The sequence below is a fragment of the Ornithorhynchus anatinus genome, chromosome 4 (genome assembly GCF_004115215.2).
Source record: "Ornithorhynchus anatinus isolate Pmale09 chromosome 4, mOrnAna1.pri.v4, whole genome shotgun sequence".
Classification (NCBI taxonomy): domain Eukaryota; kingdom Metazoa; phylum Chordata; class Mammalia; order Monotremata; family Ornithorhynchidae; genus Ornithorhynchus; species Ornithorhynchus anatinus.
Window position 1 is genome coordinate 74,732,867 of NC_041731.1, and position 26,610 is coordinate 74,759,476.

The following is a 26,610-nucleotide window of genomic DNA, read 5'->3' on the forward strand; positions in this document are numbered from 1 at the left end:
TAGATGGAAAGTGCTACTCTGAATCTTTCAATCCCATCTTGTTCTCATCCCTCCAAAACACTACTAACACTTGGAAGTCCCCTATTTGTAGAAACACTGTCACAAAAAGGCTCATACTAAAGTGATAGAAGACTAATTCATGTGTTTTCATTTATATTTTTATGATTTATAAATAATTTCCCTTAAATAACACAAGTGAAACACTCAACCTTTGTACCCATTCCTTGAGTTTGCTTTCTAGGGCACATAATTCATCTGTGGTCAGCTCCTGACTACTAGAAGTGACCATGAGTTCTGTAGATTTAATGATACTATTACTACTAATGATAGTAATAATAATAATAGTTGTAGTATTTGTTAAGCACTTTGTGTGCCAAGCACTGTACTAAGTGCTGGAGTAGATACAAGCGAATCAGATCCCATGCAGAGCTCACAGTCGAAGTAATAGGGAATAGGGTTTAGTCTAAGTAAAATCCCATTCCCATTTGATGCATTTTCCAGAGGCTCCCATGTTTCCAGGAAGTATCATGGTCTTGTGAAAAGAACATGGGTCTTGAAGCCAGAAGACTTGGTACTAGTTCCAGCTCTGCAACACACTCTTTGTGACCTCAGCCAAGTCACTGAATGCACAGACTCTCCCTGGACCTCAATTTCCTCATCTGTACATGTAGATAATTCTCCTTCCTCACAGGGATACTGTGAGGATCAGATAACTTATATGAAAGTGCACTGGAAAAATCAAAGTTGAATACAAAATCAAGTATTATTCGCATAAGGACTCAATCTTCATTTTTTTTAATATGCATTTACTAAGTGTTCCCTATGTGCTTGCTAAAGGACTGTGATAAGTGTTGGGGTTTATGTAATCAAATGTCAGTCCCCAGACCTGGAATCTCAGAGGTAGAGGAAGCAGATATCTTATTCTTATTTTATAGATAAGGAAACAAGAGTCTGGGAGGTCAGCTTGCCCAGAGAAACACACAGTAGGTCAAGTGACAGAGCTGAGATTAGATTTTGGCTCTCCTGACACCCAACCCCAAGCTCTTTCCACTGTAATTTTGAAAGGCTGATGGTCCCAACTCTCCAGAATGTAGGCTTTGGCTACATATTTTATTTCCCAATCAGGGACAAGGCTTGCTATTTACATACCATTCGGTGATGACCAAATGAATATTCTTAGGGCCAACATTAGAGAATTTGAAATTGGATCATGAGGTGGTGAGCCCATTTACCCCCCCGAACCACTTCAAGTTTAATCTCAGATAAAGTGCCTCCACTAATTTTAGCTGAATAGAAGACAGTGGATACCCAGAGAAAAAAAAACTACATGACTCCAAGATAACTAGGACCCATAGACAGAATAATTGGGGATATTAAAGTAGAAAAACTGATAGATCAAAGTTCATGTCTTGAATTACACCTGGAAGTGTTTTGGCAACCAGTTCAAACTCTGGCACAGGCGTGAAGCCCTGCAGAGGACTTCCTCTGCCAGCCAGGTGGGCAGCGGCCAAGGAAGCATCTCTCTACAATCCCATCCAGAGTAGCAAAGGCACGGAAAACTGGGGTGAGGCGCACATCAAAGGAAGAAGCTACACCTCCAAGGCAGAACCACTTCTCCAGGGATGTGCAGGAATTTAGGGGTCCACCCATCTTGGAAATGGCTTTGGAAAACTGAAAAAAAAAAAAAAAAAGGAAAAGAACCATGTTCCTTCATCTCAAAGGACCACTCCATTGCTCAGCTGTTTCTCACCTAAGTTTCACTTTCACCTTTACTAAACTGAACCTCATCCTGGTCAGCTCTCTCTGGTCCACACTTCTAATAATAATTATAATAATTGTATTTGCTAAATGCTTACTATGTCTCAGGCACTGTTCAAAGCCCTGTGACAGATACAAGACAATTGGGTTGGACAAAGTCCCTGTCCCACATACAGCTCGCAGCCTTCAACCCCATTTTACAGACGAGGGCACTGAGGCACAGGGAAATTAAGTGATTTGCCCAAGCTCACATAGACAAGTGGCAGATAGGGACTAGAACCCAGATCCTTCTGTCTGTCAGGCCCGTGCTCCATCCACTAGGTCGAGCTGCTTCTATAATTCAACCACATAATCGTTCCTTAGACTGTGAGCCCCAAGTGCAACAGGGATTGGGTCTGTCCTGATTCTCTTATATCTTAGTGCTGGGCACAAAGTAAGCACTTAAATATTATTATTGTTTTTATTATTGTCATACCTTGAATGTGTACAATATTTTAATTTTTCCAAAATTCATTATCGATCTGATTTCAATCTCCCTAGGTTTACCCTCATTTTACAGTCAAGGAACCGAGGATCAAGGAGGCTAAATCGTCCAAAGTTATTCAGCAGACAAGTGGTCAAGTCAGAAATAGAATTCAGGTGTCTTTTTGCAGAGCAATGGAAGATTCATTTACTTTAATTAGATGACAAGAAGGACAATTCTACTCAACTCACTTTTGCCATTATTTAAAATCGCACATCTTTTCTATCCATTTTTGAAAATAATGAGTGCTGTTTGTTAAGCACTTACTCTGTGCAAGTACTGTAGTGAGCAAGCGCTGGGGTAGGTACGAAAAATGAGGTTTGGACACAGGTAAAGAGCAGCAGTGTGGCCTAGTGGAAAAAGCATGGACCTGAAGTCAGAGGACCTGGTTTCTAATGCCAGCTCTGCTGCCTGTCTGCTGTGTGAGCTTCAGCAAGCCACTCAACTTCTCTGTGCCTCAGTCCCCTCATCTGTAAAATAGGTGTTAACACTATGGGGGTCTGTGGGACACGGACTGTGTCCAACCTGATTATCTTTTATCTACCCCAGCACATTCTACAATAGCAGGTATATAGTAAGCACTTATATACCATTAAAAAAAAAATGATGCCCCACTTTACAGATGAGGCTATCGAGGGGCAAAGTGACTTGCCCAAGGTTACACAGCAGGAAGTGGCAGATCCGGGATTAGAACTCTGGTCCCTGACTCCCAGGCCCAGGCTCTTTCCACTGACTCCCAGGCCAGGCTGTTTCTGAATAATGACAATGAGACAATCCAGCTAGGCAAATGTGACTGAAAGGAACAAAATCAAACTGACAGTCCCTTCCACACACAGGACATAGCTCCTTGCTACTACATTAATGGCCTTATTCAAGAATGCCCCTTAAAGTCCATCTTCACAAAGACTTTACTCAGCAAAAGCCTTCCTAGACAACTGCTCACTGGGCTGCTCTATCTGCTGCACAACTCTCTCAACATATCATGCTGCTTGAGACTGCTTCACTGGTTCTCTAAAGCATTTGTTCACCTCTCCCAGCCTCTGTGTTCTTTTCCTATGTTCCCCATACTAATTAATAATTGTAGTCTTTGTTAAATGCTTACCAAGTACCTAGCATGGTATTAAGTACTTGGGTACACATGAGATAATTGGATCATAATAAAAATAATGTTATTTGTTAAGTGCTTACTATGTGCAGAGCACTGTTCTAAGTGCTCGGGCAGATACAGGGTAATCAGGTTGTCCCATGTGAGGCTCACAGTCTTGATCCCCATTTTACAGATGAGGTAACTGAGGCACAGAGAAGTTAAATGACTTGCCCACAGTCACACAACTGACAAGTGACAGAGCCAGGATTCGAACCCATGACCTCTGACTCCCCGGGCTCTTTCCACTGAGTCACACTGCTCCCTCATAGAGCTCAAAGTTTAAGTAGGAGAGGGAACAAAGGAAGAGACTGAAGTACTAGAAGTTAAGTGAATTACCTAAGATCACACAACAGGCAAGACACAGATTGGGTTGAAAAATCCAAATTTTCTAACTCAAAGATCCCTTGGCTTGGATATCCTACCACTCATTACTTTATGGCTAAACATATACTTTTATTCTATATGAGATTTTGTGGTAGGAATAATTGTAGAGGCTGCTTAGTTTGGGTTTTTATTATGTGTTGGTTGTGCTTATGTGCTAAGTGTCTCTTTCAGGTTTCCCTCGACTCCTTCAGCCTGATACTCAGTACTAGGCTGATGTCCACCTGGCATTGCTTTGTTAAATTGAGCTTGGGTTCACAGCATTGTAGTCTCAGTAGGCAGGAGAAGAGGTAGGTGGGAGAAGAGGTATAGAATCCCTATTTTCAGAGCAGGAAACTGAGGCACTGGGAAGTGAATTGTCCAAAGTCACACAGCAGTCCAATGGCAGAGTTGGCATTAGAACTCAGTTCCTATGACTCTTCGGCCTCAGCTCTTTCCACTAGGCCATGGCACTTTTCATGATTCAACATTACCTGAAGGGTCCACAAGTTGTACATTAGAAAAGGATTCCAGGTCCAGGAGAAGGGCTTCTAGGTTGATGCCCAAGGATCATCCTGAAAACAACCAATGAAACCTGGATGATATTCTGCTGGAACGGATCAGACCCAGGTGGCAAACAAAGCATGGTGCATTGACCTCCTTGTTTATGGGGACTGATGGACAAATGCTGAATCCACATCAGGGCAGTGTATAATATGCAATTCATTCATTCAGTCATATTTATTGAGTGCTTCCTATGTGCAGAGCACTGTACTAAGCACCTGGGTTGGTAGAAAGAGCACAAGCTTGAGAGTCAGAGGTCTTGGATTCTAATCCCGGCTCCGCCACTTATTAGCTGTATGACTTTGGGCAAGTCACTTAACTTCTCTGTGCCTCAGTCATCTCTTCTGTAAAATGGGGATTAAGTCTGTGAGCTCCACAAGGGACAACCTGATTATTTGTACCTACCCCAGCGTTTAGGACAGTGGTTGGCACATAGTAAGCACTTAACATAAATCATTATTATTATTACAATTCAGCAATAGAGAGACAATCCCTGCCCCAAATGGTCAGTGTTGACATTAAGGCAACTAGTTTGCTTTAGAAAGTTGTTACCTTTGAGCCTTTGTGAGAGTTCAACTTTTCCATGTTTTATCTCCCCCATTTCGACTGTGAGCTCCCGGAGGGCAAGGATTAATCTGCACTCACTAAACTGTATTGTGGTTGATGGCTGTTGAAAAATGGACACCTTTGAAGGAAATCCAAGTTTCAAAGAAAGCTCTCAGAGACAGCAGGAGAGTCAACTCCTTGTAATGGAATAAACATAATAGTAAGCTCCCCAAATCATGTACTGCATGAAGAGTTAAAATTGAAAAACAAAAAGGGCAGGAGAAATATTTTAAGGACATGGTAAAGCAAAATCTCACACAAGGCTGCATTCCCACTGAAAAGGAAGTAAATTGCTGAGAATAGACCAGCATGGTACACTGTTATCAAGAGGGGAGCAGGTTTCTTCCAGCAAAAGCTTTGTAAGGAATGAAAAACAAGGTGGCAAGAAAAACCAGCCCAGGTGCTGCAAATATTACAAAGGCAAGCACAACAAATTTTGATTGTGGAGACAAGGTGACCAGGCCTGTGGGTCCTACATTCATATGCATACACACACAACCCTTAAGATATGTCATTTCTATTAATGTTTTTCTCCCCTCTAGACTGTAGGCTCATTGTATCTATCTGTTACAGCGTCTCAAGCACTTAGTACGGAACTCTGAACATAGTAAATGGTCAGTAAATATGATGAGCACTTTAGTACAGTTCCTGCTCAAAGTAAATGCTCAGTGAACACTATTGGTGATGAGCACTTAGTACCCTACTCTGCACACAGTAAATGATCAATAAATACCAGTGACTGGTGTGTCTGAATATGAAGGAAAAAAGTCAACCTGTGGTTATTTATTAAGACTTTGTGTACAGAGAACGGGCCTAAGCACTTGGGGAAGTACAATAGAGTTGGACAACATGATCCCTGTCCACAAAAAATTTACAATCTAGTGGAAATTATATATTAGGTAGTATTTACAGATTTATCAATTTGATAAAAAAAAAAAAATCATCCAACTCAGTGGCTGTGTTCTCTTCTTAGCTATCCTTGTGCTAGGAAGGAGGTGAGCAAGAAAGACAGTTTTCTGTTAAATAAGATCTTCTCAGTTTGGGATGAGGCTTTCTCTTCCTGACTTGAAGGCGGGATCCCGAGGCATTTAAGAGGAGCAGATGTTTCACCTAAGTGGGCATTTGAACTGCCACGGCTTTTCCCTGCCTTCAGCGCTGTTTCTGCCATCATGTTGTATCTAGCAACATATTCAGGATAGGCACTTCACGCTCTTCAAATCGTTTGCTTTTGGGCTTTTTCTTGGCAGTTCCCAGTTACCTGTTTTTTTAGAATCTTAGAACTTCTCCATTATCCCGTGCTGACCTCAGAGGTCTAATTTCATTTGGAATTAACACCCACTCACCGCCTTTGATGCTAATCCTTGCTGGGGCTTAATGCAGGGAGGAATCTCACAGGATCCAGAACTTTTTCTTGGCGGGAGCGAGGAGAGGAGCTGGGACATGCACCATCTTGGGGTTGGAGGGTAGGGAGGATAAAGGAGGGTGGGATGGATGGAGTGACATAGAGGACCAGGGCCTTTTTTTTTTTTTTTTTTTTTTAAAAAAAGGTGCTTCTGCTTTTGTGGAGGTCACAACTCAGGGTTCATGAAATACAGAACCAAGCACTGAGACTATCAGGGAGCACTTTGATTCTATGTGATTAATCAAGGCAGGTAGGGAGAACTTGCGGGTTGGGGCAAGGCATCTCAAATCTGTATTATAGAAAATATCACTTTTGGACAGACATCCTCACCAATTACCTTTAGGTCATACCCTTCCTCCTGCCTGGTACTTCGTCCCACTCACTTTCAGCAGACCACCAGTCTCACCATCTTTAAATTGATGATACTTATAAGTCATTTAGTGGTATTTACTGAGCCTTGTTTACAGACCACTGTATTAAGCACTTGGGATAATACCACACAGTTGGAAGACAGGCTGCCTGTCCACAAAGAGCTTACAGTCTAGAGAAATCCTACTAAAATCACATCTCCAAAAATAATGATGGTATTTAAAGAAGTCACCCTGACTCATGTCACATTCCCAGCCTATTTCTCCTCCTCTGCATCATCTATGCCTTTGAGTCTAAACCACCTATACGCTTAGGTTTCACTCACACCAAACGCCCCATCCAAATAGCACTAATTTACATCTTTTAACTCGGTAGCTGTCCCTTATCCATAATCAATTTTTGTGTTTGTAACCTCCGGTAGACTAAAAGCTCTTTAAGGGCTAGCTATTGTAGTCTCCCAAGATCCTAGGACAGCACTCTGCACAGGAGAAGAACTTAATAAAGTGCTACTGATTGATTCATTGATCGGAGAGTGGCCCATAAACTCTAACATAAGGGAAGGGACTTCCCTTTTATGTAAATCAAAGGGACAACCCATGTATGCATATTGCTAATCTGATTCTAGAACATTTTCACTTATATCTAGAAATCAATGATGATGCCAGCATTTACAGTGTTCACCCTTATCCTATCATCATCCTTGGTGAAGGAGTCTTGGGGGCAATGCACAGGAATGAGAAGTTGAAATTATTTCTGAGGGACTTTCTCAGTGGATTCATTTTTATTTTCTCCAAGTATTGTTTTATGAAGAAGAAAATTTGAGAAACAACTTTGATATTTCCAACAAAGACAGACCACTACCAGTTTGTCGCTCTCCAGAATATAGTGAATACCAAACACTTCTCTGACTTCTGGTGAAACAATATAAGTCAAGGAGTGGATAAGTATAGGTAATTGGATCCAATCCTTAGGAATACACTCATTCAAGTATGTAGTGAGCACCTACTTGTGCAAAGGGCTGTATTGGATGCCTTTATGAAGTGCACTGTTCTATGTACTTGAGGGTGCATAGTGAGAGTAAGAGACATGGTTCCTAGAGTAAGAGACAAGTTCTTTCACAACTGAGCAAGAGGAAGACAGGCAAAAAACAAACTGTATGCATGCAGTGAGAACAAGAGAAAAGATTATATAAAAACAGTTGTAAGAGAGCATGGAAAATGTGTAGTAGATTAAGTTGCATCTTGTCCAGTCAATTCTGCTGTAACATGTTTCCTCTTTGCACTTTGATCCAGAATTAGAGAAGGATCTAACATCACCCATCTTTCTGGGTACAACTTGGAGCCTGAAGAAACAGTTTCACACATATACATAGCATCAGGCATAGTGCTCTTGTATAAACGCATTCTTATGAATGAGAAGTTCTCTGGATACAAAACCTCCAAGTTATGGCAGATTTGACTGTACCACCACAACTTGATATGTGTGAAAGAGGTTGGAATGACATGGCTGAAGTAGTGGCAGTTATTTAGAGAACACTTCAGGCTTTTGTAGATGGAGAAGGATGTGGTCTGACATAAAAAGGAAACCACCTTCTCAAACGTCACCATGATCTCTTTCTTGCCAAATGCAATGGTCTGTACTCCACTCTAATCCTCCTCTACCTCTCAGCTTCCCTCAACACTGTGGACCACCCCCTTCTCCTGGGAAAATTATCCAAACTTGGCTTTATTGACTGTGCTCTCCTGGTTCTCTTCATCTCTATAGCTGTTCATTCACAGTCTCCTTCACGGGCTACTCCTCTGCCTCCCACCCCCTAACTGTGGGAGTCCCTCACGGTTCAGTTCTGGGTCATCTTCTAGTCTCCATCTGTACCCACTCTCCTCAGAGAACTCATTTCTCCCATGGCTTCAACTACCACCTCTATGTGCATGATACCCAAATGTACATCTCCACCCCTGATCTCTCTCCCTCTCTCTAGTCTCACATTTCCTCTTGCATTCAAGACTTCTCTTTCCCATCAACTCAAGCTTCACATATCCAAAATTCTTTTTCTTCCCATCCAGAGCCTGTCCCTCTTCTGACATTCCCATCACTGTTGATGGCAACACCCTCCTTCCTGTATCACAAGCCCATAACCTTGATGTTATCCTTGATTCCTCTGTCATTCAACCCACATATTCAATCCATCACTAAATCCTATCAGTCCACCTCCATAACATCACTACAATCCATCCTTTTCTCTTCATCTCAACTATCACTTTGATACAATCACTCATCCTATCCTGCCTGGATTGCTGAATCAGCCTCCTGGCTGATCTTCCAGCCTCCTGCCTCTCCCCACTCCATATTTCATTCTGCTGCCCGGATCATTTTTCTACAAAAACATTCAGGACATCACCCCATTCAAGAAATTCCAGTGGCTGCCCATTCATCTCCTCTTCAAACTCCACTCCTTATCACTGGCTTTAAAGCACTCCACCACTTTGCCCCTACCTTTCATTCATTCAATAGTATTTATTGAGCACTTACTATGTGCAGAGCATTGTACTAAGCGCTTGGAATGAACAAGTCGGCAACAGATAGAGACAGTCCCTGCTGTTTGACGGGCTTACAGTCTAATTGGGGGAGACAGACAGACAAGAACAATGGCAATAGAGTCAAGGGGAAGAATATCTCATATAAACAATGGCAACTAAATAGAATCAAGGCGAAGTACATTTCATTAACAAAATTAAAATAAATAGGGTAATGAAACTATATACAGTTGAGCAGATGAGTACAGTGCTGAGGGGATGGGAAGGGAGAGGGGGAGAAGCAGAGGGAAATGGGGGGAAAAAGAGGGTTAAGCTGCGGAGAGGTGAAGGGGAGGTAGAGGGAGTAGAGGGAGAAGGGGAGCTCAGTCTGGGAAGGCCTCTTGGAGGAGGTGAGTTTTAAGTAGGGTTTTGAAGAGGGGAAGATAATTAGTTTGGCGGAGGTGAGGAGGGAGGGCGTTCCAGGACCGCGGGAGGACGTGGCCCAGGGGTCGAAAGCGGGATAGGCAAGACCGAGGGACAGTGAGGAGTTGGGCGGCAGAGGAGCAGAGCATGCAGGGTGGGCAGTAGAGAGAAGGACCTTGCTCCTATCCTTCTACAACCCAACCCACACACTTCACTCCTGTAGTGCTAACTTTCTCACTTGCCTCACTTTTAACTATCTCACTGCCAACCCCTGCCCCACCTCCTGTCTTCTGGCCTGGAATGTCCTCCCCCCTCAGGTCCAGACACTTACTCTCCCCCCACCCCCTTCAAAGTCTTTTTCAAGGTATACCTCCTCCAAGAGGCCTTCCCAAACTAAGGCCTCCACTTTCCTCTTCTCCCACTCACTTCTGCATTGCCCTGACTTGCTCTCTTTGTTCTTCCCCCATCCCAGCCTCATAGCACTTATATGCATATTTGTAATTTATTCATTTGTATTGATTTCTTTCTCCCCTTTTCTAGACAGTAAATGTGTGGTGGGTAGAGAATATGTTTATTGTTGTATTGTTCTCTCCCAAGAGCTTAGTGCAATGCTCTGCACATAGTTAGCACTCAATAAATATGATTGAATGAATGAGACCCAGGAGTCTGGGGGCCTTTGTAGGACAAGAATCTCAAAGGTCAGGTGAATTTCGGGGTCATAGGTGTAAGGGTTTCAACTATATATTCCTGACATATGCTTTTGCCTCTCCTAGTTGTAATTTCATATTTCTCTTTCCCATTAGACCATGTGCACTTGAGGAGAGGAAAGGTGTGTTACCTTTATTGTACCCTCCAACTGTATGCTGTGAGGAACAGTGTGACCTAATGAAAAGAGCACAGGCTTGGAAGACCTGGGTTCTAATCTTAATCTCTCCAGTTCATTTTTTTCCACTCCTGTGCTCAAGCTGCAGAGTGTTGCTGACTGCAATCTAGGTATCTGGCTGAGCTTGGAGCGTGGCTCAGTGGAAAGAGCAGGGGCTTTGGAGTCAGAAGTCATGGGTTCGAATCCCGGCTTGGCCACTTGTCAGCTGTGTGACTTTGGGCAAGTCACTTAACTTACAGATGAGGTAACTGAGGCACCGAGAAAATGGGGATTAACTGTGAGCCTCACGTGGGACAACCTGATTACCCTGTATCTACCCCAGCACTTAGAACAGTGCTTGGCACATAGTAAGCGCTTAACAAATACCAACATTATTATTATTATTATTATTATTATTATCTCAAGTTCATCCTTATGTGTTTTAACTCTGCACTCTCCTCTGCCTGGAAATATTATTTTGCCATACTTATTGATGGCCACTGCCCTCACAAAGTTGTTCCAGATGTTTAACTCCTTCCCCAAACCCCTTATTCACCCTCCCCCCCGACCCCGTTCCCCCGTTCTCATCTCTTGCATCTAATGACCTAGCCACCAACTTTACCAAGAAAATTGATCCAAGGCTGTGAGTTAGTGGTACACGCATTAGGCAGGAATTACTACTCCCGGGCAAATGTGGTGAGTTTGGGAACTAAGTTGGTTCCTGAAGTTCTGATTCAAATCACTACACCACAGAATTTAAATAGATGCTCACATGCATTAGAAAGAAGTTTAGCTTTCTCCAATCAACTTCACTAAAAGTTTTATTACACCTCTTTAGGGTTAAAAGAAAGGTTTCATAAGGAGAGTCAAATATAAGATTGGGTGGTTTGGAGAATTGAAAAAACTTCAGCAAACAGAACCAAATTGGACATCTAGCCAGTGAATTAAACAACACAAATTTTGTTTGGTACCTGCATCACTTCTATTTAAATGAGTATAGTTAACTTGATTTCTAGTGCAAACTCCAACAATTCTTACTCTCTGAATGTTTCTAAGGTACTAATCCCAACTTCAATTCCCTGTTTATTAGCCTCAGAGAACACATCAACACCAGATTAATGAAATGGTAAAGGGTGACTCACTTTTGTGGTAGCCTTATGAATTCTCCAATTAACCATTGCCCTGTTTTAATTCTGCCATTATTTTTTAGAGAACCTTTTAGAAGAACCACTCTAAACACAGTCACTTGTATTTATTGAGAGCTTATTATGTTTAGAACACTGTACTAAGCACTTGGGAAAGCACAATCATGCGAATGAAGATTGTAGAAGTCCTGAGGAAGTATTTTGGAAGACAGTTGGGTGGAACTCAAAGGAAAGACAAGTAATTTTCAATAATCCAGTATAGGCCTAGCAAGTGATGTACACCTGGTCTGGCAAAGGGAGTGACAGTTTTGGCTGGGGGCTAGGTACTCTAAAACATGGACTCAAGCAGTGGTATTTACTCACTTCTTACTCTGGATAGAGCCCTGAACTAAGCATGCTTGGGGGAGTACACTGAAATAGTGTTGGTAGAAGTGTTCCCTGCTCACAAGAAGCTGTCAGTCTACAGGGGAAGCCAGGCAATAAAATAACTTGCAGATAGGGGAAATAGGGGAGAATAAGTATATGCAGTTAAAGTGCTTTGGGGAGAATGTCAAGAAGCAGCCTGGCCAAGAAGAAAGAGTGAACGCCTGGGGGTCAGAGGACCTGCTTCTCAGCAGCATAGCAGGATGCAACAAGGTGTAGTGGAAAGAGCACGGGCTTGGGAATCAAAAGGTCCTGGGTTCTAATTCTGGATCTGATACTTGTCTGCTGTGTGGCTTTGCACAAAACTCTTCACCTCTCTGTGCCTCAGCTACCTCATCTGTAAAATGGGGATTAAGACTTTGAGCTCTGTGCTGGACGGGGACTGTGTCCAACCCAAGTTGCTTGTATCCAACCCAGGGCTTAGTATAGTGCCTGGCACATTGTAAGTGCTTAATAAGTACCATAATTATCATTATCATCATCCCACTGCCACTTTTCTCCTGTGTGACCTTGGGGAAGTAATTTCACTTCCCTGGGCCTCAGTAACCTTAACTGTAAAATGGGGATTACATCCTCTTCCCTCTTCCCTAGAATTCACAGTAAGTCCTGTGGGGAAAAGGAAATGAGTACAACCACGTTATCTTTTATCTATCCCAGGGTTTAGAACAGCTCTTACCACATAGTATTTTACAAATTCTGTTAAAAACAAAATACTTAAGAGGTGAAGTATGCAAAGGCAACACAGAGGGGAAGATGGAAGGGAAATTGATCGTGCCAGGGAAAGTCTCTCAGGGAAGATGCAATTTTGATGGTGGGGAGAGTAGTGGAGTGGTGGATGGATAGGAAGTGGGAGGAAATTCCAGGCCAAAGAGAGAACATGAGCAAGCTATCCATGGTACGATAAAGGTATATTACGTAGGTTGGTGTTAGAGGAGTAAATTCAATTGTGGATTGAGTGAGGAAAAACAAGTTATAGATAGCATAAATGTTAGGTATTGTGAGAAAAAGGAGAGTGGTGGGGGGGAGTTCTATTTTAACATGTACATTTTGAGATGTTGGTGTAACATCTAAGAAGAGCTGTCCGCCAGCTAGCATTAAATTGGTGGGCAAAGCTGCCTATTTTGCTTTCCCTGCCCCTTCCCTCTATCAGTAATATAATCCCCTCTGTTTTTGAGCACCAGATGGTAAGGCAAACTACGGTCAAACAGCACCTACTCTATCTTGCTTGGTCAATAAATCAATCAATGGATTAACTGTTTCTGAGTGCTTACAATACAATGCAGTTAGTAGATGCAAAACCTGCCCACAAGGAGTTTAAAGTTCTACAGGAACTTGTTCTCTTTCACAGCAAAAGTAAAAACTGCAGGGAGAAGGGTGTGATCAGGAATCTGAGCCTAGACACACTCAGTAAAGGCACGCCTGAACCCAGACGGTGAATATGATGGGCCCCCTTGAGTTCCACTTTTCCCATGGCTCCTGACTACCAAGATGCAATTGTGGAGTTTGGCCATTCTGTACTATGCGCTTCACACAACAGAGGACTCAGTATTGATCAGAATGGCCATTTCCATGAGTATTTAATACTTCTCTAATGGAAGATCCCCATTTAAATGATAGGGGACCACCATAGCAAAAGCAGAGAAGATGTGGTGATGGAGTGAGGAGGAGGGGTAGGGTCAGCAGAACAAATACCGGAACAACCAGCTCAAGTGGCCTTGGGAGAAGAGAAGCAGAAGAACTGAGGAGGGGCCTGGAGGGGATTACGCTGGGAATGAGATTTGCACAAGAGGCATTTGCTTGGTTGACAAATTTGCCCCGAAGTCCTTTCGAATCTACAGATCCTTAGTAGAAGAGCTGGAATTATGACACTGTGGCTCCGCCTACCCCTGCCAGGTATTTATTCATTCAAATGTATTTATTGAGCACTTACTGTGTGCAGAGCACTGTACTAAGCACTTGAAACATACAATTCGGCAAAAGAGACAATCCCTGCCCAACAACAGGCTCACAGTCTAAACATAATGATGCTATTTGTTAAGCACTATGTGTTAAGCATTATTCTAATCGCTGGGGTAGATACTAATCAGGTTGTCCCACATGGAGCTCATAGTCTTAATCCCCATTTTACAGATGGGGTAACTGAGGCACAGAGAAGTGAAGTGGCTTGCCCAAAATCACACAGCTGACAAGTGGCAGAGCCGGGATTCAAACTCATGACCTCTTTCTCCCAGGCCCGGGCTCTTTCCACTAAGCCATGCTGCTTGTGACATAGGCTTGGTACCCCACCCCAAAGTGCATCCCCTCTGGGCCAGGCAGTGGCTGCAGGGCCCCTCAGTGTGACAGTAATCCCCATCTTGGGCAGCTGCTGGCCCCAGGAAGAACAGGCACTGTCCAAACTTTGCTGCTCTGGGCTGATGAGAGGGTAGGCGGTCTCAGGCAGCAACCACCCACCCTGAGGAGCTGAGAGCCCCCAGGCTGTGGTAGCTCAGACTGGAGTCTCTCCTGCCCCTTTGCAGGAGTCAGTTCCAGGTCTACCCACACATGCTTCAGTTTCAGAGGAAAACAAGTCACCCACTGTACACAAGTTCTTTACCCCATGAAGCTACGCGGATAGTACCTCGTTTTCTTCTTTCTTGGCACTCACCCTTGCTTCAAAGATAGGGAAACCTAGCAGCGTGGCTCAGTGGAAAGAGCACGGGCTTTGGAGTCAGAGGTCTTGGGTTCGAATCCCAGTTTGGTCATTTGTCAGCTGTGTGACTTTGGGCAAGTCACTTAACTTCTCGGTGCCTCAGTTACCTCATCTGTAAAATGGGGATTAAGACTGTGAGCCCCACGTGGGACAACCTGATTCCCTTGTGTCTACCCCAGCGCTTAGAACAGCGCTCGGCACATAGTAAGTGCTTAACAAATACCAACATTATTATTATTAGTAGTAGTAGTAATTTAAACAATGAGCCAATCAATAGCTGTCAACATTCATCATATAATTTGAAGAATTCTCCTCAAATTTTTGCAAGGCAAGTGTGCCAATGTGTCTGTTATGGAACCGGCTGAAGTAGCCTACTAAATTAGACTTTGCCTTAATTCATGGCACATGGGTTTCTTGCTGGCTCCTGGACCCCCATGCAGTTGCTCCTTTATTTGAATCCTTCTTACTGAAAGAACAGGGTGACTATTGACTGCTCAGAAAGTGCTGCTATGTGCAATAGTTTCCAATAACCATTGAAAAATCCTGGCTACATTAACAGAAATCAAATGTTTAAACACATTTGTAACTTTAGCGTTATTTTCAAACTGTGATTTTAGCTCAGTCGCTTATGGAAACATTGCACCTGGGGAGAGATAGGTATGACTTTCTGTGGATTTTCCAACTCTGGGGAGCAAAGATCGCTTTGTGCTTTCCCCCCCCAACCCCCAGGAGCTAGGAGACATTCTGAAACCATTTAGATGTTTTGACACATTGCTTTGGATCACAGAAGTTGGTAATCTGTTTTAATCAGATTTAGATCTTCAGAATGCATATCCGTAGGAACTTTAGGGAAAATGGAATGCAAAAAAATCAGAAGGATAATAATTAAAGGAAAATTCAAGTCACCAACCACCACCCAGTTTCTGCCCAAAACTTATAGAAGAGTTAAAAGGCAAGACCGGAGGGAGTGAACAGTTCCTGAACTGCCACCTGCCTCCTTCTCTAGGGTGGAGCCTCTGTGGCTGTTCATGGAGGTGCCAGCTTAAAGCCACCTTAATTATCCCTGCCATTTCAATGACATAATAATAACATTGGTATTTGTTAAGCCCTTACTATGTGCCGAGTACTGTTTTAAGTGTTGGGGTAAATACAAGGTCATCAGGTTGTCCCATGTAGGGCTCACAGTCTTCATCCCCATTTTACAATGAGGTAATGGAAGCACAGAGAATTTAAGTGACTTGCCCAAGGTCACACAGCTGACAAGTAGCTGAGCCGGGATTAGAACCCATACCTCTGACTCCCAAGCCTGGACTCTTTCCACTGAGCCATGCTGATCCCCACATTACTTGTCCCTGATGGGCAAAGACCAATTTAAGTGGTGATTGGCAGAATGGGACAAGGCCAGAGGTGATGATGCAATCAAGCTCAAGGGTGGGTGTCACAGGTATTTAATAATAATAATAATGTTGGTATTTGTTAAGCACTTACTATGTGCCAAGCACTGTTCTAAGCGCTAGGGTAGATACAGGGTAATCAGGTTGTCCCACGGGGGGCTCACAGTCTTAATCCCCATTTTACAGATGAGGTTACTGAGGCACGGAGAAGTGACTTGCCCAAAGTCACACAGCTGACAGGTTATTGAGCACATACTGTGTGTAGAGAGCACTATATAAACACTCAAGAGTACACAATACAACGGAGTTGGCAGACATGCTCCCAGCCTTTAATGAGCTTACTATTTGGAGTGGGAGTTACATATCAATATAACATAATATGCAAATTATAAATAGGTACATTAGTGTGGTGGGGTGAATATCAAATGCCCAACTAAGTGCCTAGATGACACAGAAGGGACAGGGAGTCAAGAAAAAGAGGGCTTAATCAGGGAAGGCCTCTTGGGCAGTGGGAAGATTTTGCCATGGAGTAAAATGGGATAGGTGGAAAAACTTCCAGGCTTTGCACTGGGTCTAACAGGATCTCATTCTGCTTTATTCAATAGTATTTATTGAGTGCCTACTATGTGCAGAGCACTGTACTAAGCGTTTGGAATGTACAATTCAGCAACAGATAGAGACAATCCCTGCTCATTGACGGGCTTACAGTTAAATTAAGGGAGACAGATGGACAAAAACAAGACACTCTGCTTCTGGGAGCCCTGAGCACAGAAATCCTACTGAGACACTCTTCTTTTCCTTCTTCATGAACTATGAAACCCAAACGATATGGGGACTATTTCCAATCTGATAATCTTGTATCTAAACCCGTGCTTAATACAGTCTTGACATACAAACACTTCAGACACAATTACTATTATTAATGGGGAAGATAGCCTAGATTGTGGAAAGAGCACTTAACTGGGAGATAGGAGACCTGGGTCCTAATCCTGGCTGTGCCACTGGCCTACTGGGTAATCTTAGACAAATCACTTGACTTTTCTGTTACTCAGTTTCCACATTGGTGAAATAAATGTCTTTCTTCCCTTTCCAGAGATGGTGTCTTACCTGATTGAATGGAATCTTAGCATGATGTTCAGCATGCAGAAAGAGCCAAATACCATGATTGTTATTATTAGTAGCAGCATTATACCTCTAGTCAGAAAGGGAGTCAAATACAGGTGCCTCCAGCTCAAAAATCAGGGCTCTGAGAAACCAAGGGGACAAGGGCTGCCTTCCTAGGACAGAGAATTCCTCAAGAACCAGCCACAATCTTAGCCATGCTCTGCCCTGTCGGTCATGATTAGGTTGGTCTTTGCCCATCAGGGTCAAGTTAGGTGGAGAGACTATCAATGAGAAGCTGTGTTGCCTAGTGGCTAGAGCACAGACTTGGCCACCAGGAGGACCTGCCTTCTGCTCCCAGCTCTGCCACTTGTCTGCAGTGTGACCCTGGGCAAGTCACTTTGCTCCTCTGAGCCTCAGTGCTCTCCTCTGTAAAATGTACATCAAGACTGTGAGCCACATGTGGGACAGGGACTGTGTCCAACCTGATTAGGTTTTACTGACCCCAGCGCTTAGAACAGTGACTGGTATAATAAAGTTGGTATTTGTTAAGTGCTTACTATGTGCAGATCTCTGTTCTAAGCACTGGGGTAGATACAGGGTAATCAGATTGTCCCACATGAGGCTCACAGTCTTAATCTCCATTTTATAGATCAGGTAACTGAGGCACAGAGAAGTTAAGTGACTTGCCTACAGTCACACAGCTAAGTGACAGAGCCAGGATTCAAACCCATGACCTCTGACTCCCAAACCCAGGCTCTTTCCACTGAGCCATGCTGCTTCCCTTAACAAAAGCCATTAAAAAAAATCCTTACATGAGGCAAACATGAGACAAGTACCTTCTCACTCCTCCACAGTTCCCATCTTAGTGAGGGCAAGCATCCAAAAAGGTTCCAGATCCAGACTTCAAAATTCCCCTTTTAGTCACTATATAAGTGAATGTGTAAGTGTGCACAGGCTCCTGTTTGCGTGTATATGTAAAGGACGAACCTCAAAATATATAGTATGTGAAATATTTTACTGTTTTAAAAAGCTTTCCTTTCCAACAATCCCCACATTGACATATTTGCCCTAAGACATTTTTTAAAAAAAATCTAATTTAGCCTTCCCCACATTTGAAGAATTTAGTAAGCCTTGTAAAGTGAAACTCCAACGGTGGGTTTCATTAATGCAGGGAAAGCAGACCCAACATTGAAAATGCCATTTTCCCCATGTCTTGTTTGGTTGGAGGCCGGTCCTCCTGGCTTGGACAGCTTCACCTGCGCTCAGCAGGATACGGGAGACTACTTCACTCTGGAATAAACTCTATTTATCAAAACAGACAACTAACAAATGCATTCAGACTGACCACTGGCACCCCCTCATCCCCATCCTTCTTCAAACATAACTGCTGGGCCAAATTGAAGCCGACTCTCCCTGTGAGCCTTCCTTATCCATTTGAAGGGTAGCTTTTCCAAATTCCTCTTCCTCTTGTCCACATACAGAATGTGGTCCTGTGTTAAGGAAACCTGCTGGCATTGTTAGGGTGGTATGTAGAGGAGAATTAGATTTTCCTGAGCAGAAAAGCAGGACACCACCACCAAAAAAACCTAAGCAACTAACAGAAACTAAATGGTGGCACATTTTAAAGGACCAGCAAAGAGCTTTGTATTTTTTCCTTACAGTGTGCCTCTCTGCCATGGGGGTCCCAGATGCACAGATTTTTCTCATCGGAAAACCCTGCGGTATTGGGCTTCGATGTAAGTCGTTCCATGGGAACCTTTAATGCTAATAAATTCAACAAATTTTTATTTTTGTCCAAATAATAGCTAGCTTTAGGGGCTGGGGGAAATGAGAGCCACTCTTCTTTTCTTTTTCTTTCTTCTTTAAAGACTATCTTTACTTTGAGTTTCCAATTGACTCTCGGGAATGATAAATGACCCTGAATTTCGGCCTCTCTCAAAGCCCTGCTCTGTCTTCTACCACCTACTGCACTGTGGTCAATATAGCACTGGCTCAGTAGGCTGCTAATTCATCCGAGGCTGTATTTTTTTTCCCCAGCCGCTAGCACTTCATTAAGCTAAAATGGCTTCATTATGAAAGGATATATTCACAGAGAATTCAACTTATGAATGGAAAATGATGAACTGCAAGTTTCCAGACTTAAACCTAAGGCTTGTTACAAGAGTGGTTTGTATTTTGGTGACTTTTTTTGTTCACAAGAGACGAAAGATGGAAGATATCAAAACTTTCAGATTTACCATAAAGCAGCGATGTCGACTTCCTAAAGCCGGTGGGAGCGATCGTTCTGACAGTTGTTTGAGCTGGTCCTTTCACCTCATCACCCCTGATCCAATCAGACCTGAGTTTACAATCAATGTTCTCTGGCCCGTTGATTTTCTGAAGCCTGTCGCCTCCTAGTCTGCCTTCCCATCCCCACTGAAATCCTTGTCTTCCTTTCACCTCCACACATACACTGATCACCATCACCAGTATTTGAGCACTTAACATTGGCTGAGCACTGTACTTTGCCAGCATGGATTTGAGGCTTCACTAAACAATATCATGGGTTGCCTGTTTTCTACCGCATCTCGACTGCATACCCCTGGTGGGCAGGGAGTGTGTCTACCAACTCTATTGCATACTACTTTCCCAAGTGCTTAGTATAGAAGCTCTGCAAATAGTAAATCCTCAATTAAAACTGATTGACTGATCTTCACTGGAAACTAACACATCCTGGCTACTGACAGTGCTGACTACTGATGCAATTGCCAAAAGAAGCAGTGTGGCCTAGGGGATAAGAACAAGGGCCTGGGAATACAAGAGAGCTGGGTTCTAACCCCAGCTCCATCATATGTCTACTGTGTGATCTTGGGCAAGTTACTTCACTTCTCTCTGCCTCAGTTACCTCAGCAGTAAAGTGCAGATTAAGACAGTGTCTCATGTGGGACAGGGACTGTGTCCAACCCAATTTGTTTGTATTCACCCTAGCACTTAGAAGAGTGTCTGGAACATAGTAAGCCCTAAATGCCACAATTATTATTAATATTAAACACGTTCCAAAATACAGGCATGCCCTTCCAGACTTCTCTCCTCAAATACTGGACCCATAAATGGAATCAACATCATCAAATGGTTTGTATTTGCCAAGAAACATCCTTAGGGAAGGAATAGCTCTGCCCCCATGTGGAGGCTTTGGGACAGAATTTTCTGAATGAGACTGGGAAACAACCAGTTGCTGACTCACTGGGCTGCATTGGGTCCCATCCCCAGGGAGGTGAGGAGTTACTGGACTGAAGCTGATGGGAAAGTGCTGTCATTTCATAAAAATGACAAGAGTGGTGGGGCTGGAGTGGGAGAAGACTGGCTCATCTCTGCTGCCTTGTTACTGAGGACTGGAGAATGTCCCCCTAAACAATCCCTTTCCTGCTGGATCACTATACTACAGTAGGGAAGGAAACACAGTATCATCACAAGAAAGCAGCATGGTGTAATGGAGAGAACAGGGGCCTGGGACTCAGAAGGTCATGGGTTCTAATTCCCACTCTGCCATATGTCTGCTCACTTAACTTCTCTGTGCATTAGTTTCCTCATCTGTTAAAAAAAAAAAATAAAAATGGTGATTAAGACTGTGAGCTCAATGTGGGACAGGGACTATTTCTAACCCGATTAGCTTGTACTACCCCAGAACTTAAAACAGTGCTTGGCACATTACAATAAGCCAAGGATATGTATATAAGTGTTGAAGGGCTGAAGTGGGGTGAAGAAAGGGTACTAATCCAAGTGAAAGGGTGATGCAGAAGGGAAGGGGGGGGAAATGTGAGTTTAATCAGGGAATCCCCCTTGGAGGATATATCATTTCAATAAGGCTTTGTAGATGGGAAGTGTGACGGTTTATCATAGGCGAAGGGGAAAGGTGTACAAGGTCAGAGGCAAGACACAGCCAAGGCAAGCAGCAAGATAGACAAGATCGAGGTACAGTAAGTTGGTGTTAGACCAAAGTGATGGTTTGTAGTAGGAGATTTGTGTGAAAAGAGAAGAGAGTGCTCTATCCACTAGGCCATGCTGCTTCTCATTATTGCAACCCCTTTATGGATTGCTCTGCCCAACTACTCACTGAGCTGAGCAGTGACAGGGTAGTGTGAGAAGCAGGAAAGAGCACGGGCTTGAGAGTAGGAGGACCTAGGTTCTAATTCCTCCTCTGCCATTTGTCTGCTTTGTAATTTTGGGCAAGTCACTTAACTTCTCTGTGCCCCAGTTACCTCATCTGTAAAATGGGGATTCAGTAGTCATTCTTTCTCCCCCTTGGACTGTGAGTCCTATGTGGGCCAAGGACAGGTTATTTTATATCTAACCCAGCACTTAGTATAATACTAGACACATAGTAAACTAAATAAATATTATTACTATTCAACAAATACCAGCACTTAGAAGTGTTGACACAAGTGCTTAATGAATACCATAAAAATAAAATAAGCATCATGACTATTATTCATCACTGGGGACAATAAAGAATAGAAACACTGCTTTGTTTGTTCCATATTATTAGGACCTGGGAATGCCCCAGATGCACCATTATACAAAGTTCAATTCTTCCAACTAGTGTTTATATATAAAGGATTTTTGGGTGACTACATACATGGCTTTGAGACCCTTAATTCTTAAAATATTTTGTCCATCAGGGAACAATTGGTAACCCTTGTTGTTCGGGGATTTTTGTAGCTCAAACTATTTCTATCTATTCCTGTTATCAGGCAGCTAACAGGATATGTGCCTTATCTGTTACCTCTGCAGCTGAGCTGTTAAAAGAGCAGAACTTTAATTAGCAACCTCCAGGTTTGGTATCTACAACCAGGGTCGCCAATTTATTTTCTATTCCTGGAGCCTTAGTCTGACGTTTAAGGCCACACAACTGTAGACAACATAGAAAAGTCCAATTACTTTAAGGAATACTCTTCCCAAAAGACTCTTTCTATAGCCAGTCAGAGAATCATTCTAGCCTCAGTTTGAGTCCAAGGTCATACAATTCTCCAATGTGGCCTGCACATTCAGCAACCACAGTTGACATTGTTGAACCCATGGAGATTTGAGCTCATTAACATCTCTGACATTCTGTCCTGTAACAGCAAATCAGACTCTGGGCAAGTCCCTCTAGGTTTATTTGGAAAATCTTCCCATTTTACCAAGGTTAGCTTTTTGGTTCAGAAAAAAAAAATAAAATAAATGGCTTTTTTCCATAAAAGCAAAGGTGCTTCTGGGGAGAAACGAATCCACCTATGTGACAGTGAAGTGTGAAAAGTTGAAAGAAGGCAGACAGGGTAGGAGAGGTAGGTGTAGTGGATAGAGCACAGGCCTGGGAGTCAGTCATAGTTTCTAGTCTCTGTTCCACCACTTTTCTGCAGTGTGGCCTTGGGCAAGTCACTTAACTTCTCTATGCCTCAGTTACCTCATCTGTAAAATGGGGATTAAGACTGTGAGCCCTATGCAGAAAAGGGACGGTGTCCAACCTGATTTCCTTTGTCTCCCAACTTCCTGTATCTCCTTACTTCAGTCTATACTTTATTCTGCTGCCCAGATTATCTTTCTACAGAAACATTCTGGGCATGTCACCCCCTTCAAAAATCTCCAGTGGTTGACTATCAACTTTCATATAAAAGCAAAGACTCTTCACTCTTGGCTTCAACGCTATCACCTTGCCCCCTCCAACCTCACCTGCCTCCTTGCCTCCTCCAACCTCACCTTCCTCCTCTCCTACAGCCAAGCCCATATGCTCCACTCCTCTACCGCTGCTCACCTCCTCGCTGTGCCTCGTTCGTACCTGTCCCACCATCAACCCCTGGCACACGTCCTACCTCTGACCTGGGATGCCCTCCCTCCTCACATCCACCAAACTAGCACATTTCCCCCCTTCAAAGCCCTACTGAAAGCTCTCCTCCTCCAGGAGGCCTTCCCAGACTGAGCCCCCCTTTTCCTCCCCATCGCCCCAACTCCTTCCCTCTGCTCTATCCCCTTCCCTGCCCCATAGCACTTGAGTATGTGTACATACTTATTCTATTCATTTTATTAATGGTGTACATATATCTAATTCTATTTATATTGATGCTGTTGATGCCTGTCTACTTGTTTTTTATTTTGTCGTCTGTCTCCCCCTTCTAGACTGTGAGCCCATTGTTGGGTAGGGATTGTCTCTATTTGTTGCTGAATTGTACTTTCTAAGTGCTTAGTACAGTGCTCTACACACAGTAAGTGCTCAATAAATGATTGAATTAATGCATTTTGTTGTATCCACCACAACACTTAGTACAGTATTATTATTTTTTATTATACTCACTGTGGGCAAAAGAATATGCCTATCCACTCTGTTGTATTGTACTCTTCCATGAGCTTAGTACAGTGCTCTACACACAGTAAGCACTCAAATATGATTGATCTGCATTTGGGGATGGTGAGGGAGCAGAGTGTGTAGCAAGGGATGGCACATGGCAGACTAGCTTCCAAGCATGGGGAAACCAATGTGTTCTCCCAATCAATCATGTTCATTGAGCATTTGCTGTGTGCAGAGCACTGTATTAAGCACTTGGGAACATATAATACAAAAGGCTTTACAGATGCGATTCCTTCCCACAAGAAGTTTACAGTCTACAGAGGGGGACAAACGTTAAAATAAATTACATAGAGGGAAAGAGTAGAGTAGAAAGAGGTGTGCCTAAGTGCAGTGGGGCTGGAGGGTTAATAATAATGATGATAATGGTGGTATTTGTGGAGTGATTAATGTGTGTCAAGCACTGTTCTAAGTGCTGGGGCAGATACAAGCTAATCAGGCTGGACCCAGTCTCACAATCTTAATCTCCATTTTACAGGTGAGGTAACTGAGGCATAGAGAAATTAAGTGACTTGCCCCAGATCACACAGCAGACAAGCGGTAGAGCCAGGATTAAGAACCCAGGTCCTTCTGACTCCCAGGTGTATGTTCTATCCACTAGGCAATGCTGTTTCCCATGGACCATGCTATCCACTAGGTGATGCTGCAAATTCCTTCCTTTCTTAATTAGATGCCAATGTGTGGTAGGATGATTAATGGTAATACAAAATAAGAAATTCTGTTTTCAAATATAATCACCGGGCTGTTAATCATGCCAGTGTCAAAGTGCTTGAAGGGTGCAAAGTCAAGTGCATAGTGAGGCAGCTCGACTAAAACCAAAATGGACCACAGGTCTAGGGTGGGGTCTGGTGGCTGAAGATGCTGAGAAATGGGAGCAGATGGCAAAGTGTCCCCCCCAGTATAAAGACAGTAAAGAGATTCAGAGAAGCAGCAAGTTCTTGCGGAAAAAGCACATGACTGAGAATGAGAAAACCTGAGTTCTAATCCTCGGTCTCCCACTTGTCTGCTGTGTGATCTTGGGCAAGTTATTTAACTTCTTTGTGCCTCCATTTACCTATCTGTAAAATAGAAACTATCATTCCCCTCTCAGAGATGCATTCTAATCCTGGCTCCACTACTTACCAGCTGTGTTACTTTGGGCAAGTCACAACTTCTCTGGGCCTCAGTTATTTCATATGCAAAATGGGGATTAACCCTTTGAGCTCCACTAGGACAACTTGATTACCTTTTATTTACCCCAGTGCTTAGAACAGTGCTTGGCTCATAGTAAGAGCTTAACAAATACCATTATTATTACTATCTGGAGAGTTTTCTGTACTCTATCAGTCACTACTACAGAAGGGAGAGTCAAGCAGAGGCCTACCCATTCCATTCCTAGCTTGGTCAGTGGCTAGTGAGTGGAAGGCAATCTGCTACAAGTCAAAACTCACCTGTGCTGTGCAGCAGAGGCATGGGAGAGGGGTCGAGGGCAGAGACTTGAGCTTACTGTGCCGGAGGTAATAGCAAACCACTTTCATATTTTTTACCAAGAAAACTCTATGGATCCACTACCAGAATGATTGTGGATGGAAGTGGGGCACTCTGGGAGAGATGTGTCTATGGCGTCATTATGGGTAGGACATAACTCGACAGCTAAGACAACAACAACCTCATCATTCCTCTCCATAGACCATGAGATCCATGTAGGAGAGGGACTGTGTCTGGTCGAGTATTTAAAAGAGTGCTTGGCACATAAGAGCACTTATACAAGAAGTACTATGGCCTAGTGGAAAGAGCACAGGCCTGGGATTTGGAAGGCTTGGGTTCTAATCTCAGCTCCACCACTTTTTCATTGTGTGACCTTGGACAAGTCACTTAACCTCTGTGCCTCAGTTACATCATCTGTAAAATAGACTGTGATCCCCATGTAGGATAGAAACTATATCCAGCCCAATTATCGTATATCTACCCCAGTGCTTGGCACAAAGTAAGCACTTAAGAGCCATAAAAATACATTATTAATGAAGGGAATCAATTTGGGAATCCACATCTGCACCTAATTCCTGGCTACGGAGAAGTGAGGTTTGATGGGAAAGAAAACCCAAACTCTCTAGCACTTGGATTATCTGCAAAGTCCAAACTTAGTTATATAGGACCATAGTGGTAGTGAAATTCACCCCTATCGTCCCACTGAGAAATCAACCAAAGAGACAGCAATCTATCATGTAGTGAATTATTAATCAACTGTACGAGCTCTAAAAATATAGACTGTAAATTCCTTGAAAAAGGGTCAGGGTAGGCTGAGGTTTGGGTAGCGGAAGGAAGGCAGAAGAAAGGAGGTAGATCATGGGTCAGGACATCAGGATGTTTTGGTTGGGGGCAGGGGGAAGAGGAGGGGTGTGTAGGCAAAGAAGTGCCTCACTCTTTCATCAGGGAGTGGGCAGGGAATGCACCTGTTATACTCTCCCAAGTGCTTAATACAGTGCTCTGCACACAGTAAACAATAAATATGAAGGACTGTCTGATGTGTGACTTGCAGTGGCTTACAGCAGCAGTATGTGCAACTTGCAGAGGTGTGTGATCTTAAAGCCTGCAGCACACTGGGAAGAAAGGAGGAGTACAGGAAAACTGTTCAGGGTAGGAGAGAGCAGGAAGAAGACAAGGAGAGGAGAGGTTGGGAATGGAGTTGATTTACTGGCTACTGCCGTACTATTGAGGGTGGGGATTACAGATCATGGGGTTTTCCAGCAATCCAGCAGACAGGTCCTTGGAATCAATATATGATGAGTTGGTTGTGACCTGAAAAAAAGCCTGAACTGAAAGTTCCCAACAACCTAGTACAAAATTCTACCCCCAATGAGAACTTGGTATTGCTTTGCAAAAAGTAGGTGCTCAAAGCGACTGACTAGTAACTCAGACACTATTGTGTCCTCGGACAATGAGGAAAACAAATAACTCAGAAAGTAGATTTAGTGATAGCATTTATTAAAT

The 26,610-nt window shown here is 43.3% G+C and overlaps 1 non-coding gene across 1 annotated transcript; it reads left to right on the forward strand.

Moving 5' to 3' along the window:
- Nucleotides 1–24,922: 24,922 nt before the first annotated feature.
- On the forward strand, nt 24,923–25,060 carry LOC114811963. Its single transcript, XR_003759657.1, has one exon. It is a non-coding gene; the product is annotated as a small nucleolar RNA SNORA7 (small nucleolar RNA).
- Nucleotides 25,061–26,610: the final 1,550 nt, after the last annotated feature.